The sequence below is a fragment of the Schistocerca piceifrons genome, chromosome 1, assembly GCF_021461385.2.
Source record: "Schistocerca piceifrons isolate TAMUIC-IGC-003096 chromosome 1, iqSchPice1.1, whole genome shotgun sequence".
Classification (NCBI taxonomy): domain Eukaryota; kingdom Metazoa; phylum Arthropoda; class Insecta; order Orthoptera; family Acrididae; genus Schistocerca; species Schistocerca piceifrons.
In genome coordinates this window covers 454,808,618-454,811,958 of record NC_060138.1, presented here as the reverse complement: position 1 = coordinate 454,811,958, position 3,341 = coordinate 454,808,618, and the positions used below count along the sequence as shown (strand labels likewise).

General features: G+C 41.3%; 1 pseudogene; it reads left to right on the top strand.

Moving 5' to 3' along the window:
* The first annotated feature begins 542 nt into the window (after window positions 1–542).
* On the top strand, window positions 543–660 carry LOC124724193 (annotated as a pseudogene).
* Window positions 661–3,341: the final 2,681 nt, after the last annotated feature.

Genomic DNA, 3,341 nt, shown 5'->3' with positions numbered 1-3,341 from the left:
GGTTGTCGAGCTATTTCTCTGGGCAAGTAAATGTGTCATTCTCAGGTATGACAAAGTACACCCAAAGAATTTTCTGCTCCATCACACACAAGGGGTAAGAAACTAATAGCTAATCGAGCTTTACATTTAAAAAATGTTTTGTTTCAAGACTTGCCACTTGAACCACTCGCTTCGGGGTTTTATCGAGTTTAAGAAATTTCTCAATTCTTATGTTGTACTCCGAACGTTCCTGCAGCACCTTACATGTAAGCCCGTTTGGTTTTCACAGCTGCTGTAGTACATAGCAGCAGAGGTTTATCCCATTGATTCTTCTGGTTATTGCATTCCTAACGTTTCTTCATTCTCGGCATTCTGCAACAACCAGAAAAAAATCATTATTAGTAGAATCTGAAACAGAAGATTTAGATACATTTATTACTATGTTAGTTACGGTTATCAAATTAATCGAAATCCGAGTAGACGTCTGCCATAAAAATTATCAAAATGTTTTATGTTGTTTAAGAGGAAAGAAGGAATAATTACCGTCACCTTTATGTGGGGGCGTCAACGGCCTTGCCGCAGTGGTAACACCGGTTCCCGTCAGATCACCGAAGTTAGGCGCTGTCGGGCTGGGCTAGCACTCGGATGGGTGACCATCCGGTCTGCCAACCGCTGTTGGCAAGCGAGGTGCACTCAGCCTTTGTGAGTCAAATTGAGGAGCTACTTGATTGAGAAGTAGTGACTCCGGTCTCGTAAACTGACATTCGGCCGGGAGAGCGGTGTGCTGACCACATGCCCCTCCATATCCGTATCCGGGGACGCCTGCGGGCTGAGGATGACACGGCGGCCGGTCTGTATCGTTGGGCCTTCCGTGGCCAGTTCGGAAGGAGTTAAAATTTTAAATGGGGTCACATATTTGTATCATCCCCACCTAAGCAAGACGGTGTCAATCACATGTAAATAACGGAGGTCATGACTCAAGACACGCTTCTGAAAGTTGCTTAGGATTCTGCTTCCCGCAGATCATTGTAAAATTATTTTAAAGTAACCAAAATAAAACGATTTCACATACCTGCCAAACGTTTGCTGTCCAGGACGAACGCCAGTCCGCACAATACCCGGTGCTTCATCCACGCTACTTCAAGGAAAGGTTCCAGGCGTTTATTGTCCTCTTCTATCAACAAGTGTCACCGTTCACAATTCCTGGCCGCTACTCTGCAGAATCTGCTATAGCCGTTTAGGGAGTGGTGCCCAGATTTACATGTTTCCCTACATCAGACCAGACCCCAAAGGCTTCATTATTCGGGTGCAATTTTGTTTAAACAGGAAGTTAGTAGTTCCTGAAACACGAGCTGGTCGGAGAAACGGACTTGGCTTAAGTTATACGAGTGGAATGCCGTTTCTGTGTAAATTGAAATGTAAGATTTTATATCCCTGAATTCCTATACTGAGACTTTTTTTATCTTTTTAAGAAGTGAATTGTTACACCACTTTAGTTTAGGCCAGTTTAATAAGTTATTGTGAAAGATACTCATGTATGTCATAGACATTGCCATTTATCTCGAAAAGCAAATAGTATTCGCTACACTTCATTACAACAACGTTTAATGGGGAACCACGTATATTTCCAGAGGAAAGAAAAATTATTTACGCAGATGTGCCACAGTTCAGAGCACACGAATGCTACAAACTTTATCATCCGCCTTTGAATGGTTGATTGATCAGCAAGGTCCGGAGAAGGTGATTTATTACATTTGAGTTTCTTTCTTAGACTATGTGAAATCGGCCTTGACCTTTCCTTCCTCACTTTCGAAACGAAATCTGCCTGCCGAGCTGTGGGTGCTACATAATACGCCCGAACATTTCCTAATGGCGGACACCTTCTCTGCAAGTCAAACGTGAGGCCCGTGCGTTGATGAAGGCAGTTTAGCGTATCTGGCGTGGTATTTGGGAAACGTTATCAAACTAACTCATCTCTGCAGCGGAAACGATAGCTGGAATAGGAGACAAAAAGACATGCAGCTAAATCACAAAATTGCAACTTTGAATTTCATAAATTTTTGAGTTACACTTCTCATCCAGAAAGTAAAATGAGCCCACGGGTTAATGCCTCGCTGACTGTGGGGTCATATCGGTGCGCCTTGATGGTAATTGTGGATATAACGAACTTCTAATTGGGGTCATATAGTATTATTCATGTACATACTCGTTATTTTGAATGGAGCTTAGGATCTGCCTTACACTAAGAGACTGGTTAATGGTTCCATGTCAGATAACTTTTGTAATCTGAAGCTGTACAAAACTCCCTAAAAAGATCTGCGTTACAATCTGAAAGACTACCATTACTTCCCTCTTCTTAGTTTCAAAAGGAAATGATATTATGAAAAAGTTTTTCGTCGTTTCCTGCCGAATAAATCATTACTTTTATTGGCATTGAGAGTATCGCCGAAACACTGTAGCTGTCTTTCAGCATCAGGAAACTGATTCAACGAATTATATAACCTCTCTGAACGATTGAGGAAGCCGAAACGAGGTTTTCGGCAAACCATAGTATCCACAGAGACACATAATTTAGTTGTTAGTTCTTGTATCAACCGAGTTATTGAAGAAAACGTGATTTTTTTAACGTGACAATATACTTTTTAACGACAATCGAAAGCTCTAGAACAGACCAGTACAGTGATACGATATTTATTAATTTCGACGTTGAAACTTTTCGCAAAAATGTCGGAGAAACGTGTTCAGATTGAGAGGTAAAGACGGCTGGACTCGGCTATTGCGGCGTAAACATCGCCAGGGGGACTGTCATTTCAGGTTGTGTCGTCGTATCACGTCTGTAGGTTATATAGTTGTTTCCACAGCAGCTGTCCACTTAAACATGAGTAAGTAATCGCATTCGAAATAGCTTTCCTCAGCGCCATTTTACAGGCTAGAAGTCAGCATTCAGTTCCATTTACGAAAACTGTAGCTGACACTGCATTATACTACTGTATAAAGACAAGACGTTGCTTAACGTTGTTACCAAAAATCTCGAAAAGTTCTTGGCCGATTTACTTCTAATTTTCACACGATACTCTAATTCGGACGGAAAAACACCATATATTTTTAATTATGTATTGATATATACGTAATATGCAGGGCGAGCCACCTAACACTTGCACCGCAAGAATTTCTGACATGGTAAACACTATCGATACGCTGTTTTCGCAGAACTGAATTTTGGGCAAGGACGCGTTTTTACAGCCAGTTCAAAAACGTTGACGAAAGTCCAGTTTTCTACAACAGTTATATATATTTTAAATGGGACAATGCCTCTTGGCAGAGAAATCCTAAAAGTAGCGTAAATGAGAATGTCAATGGTT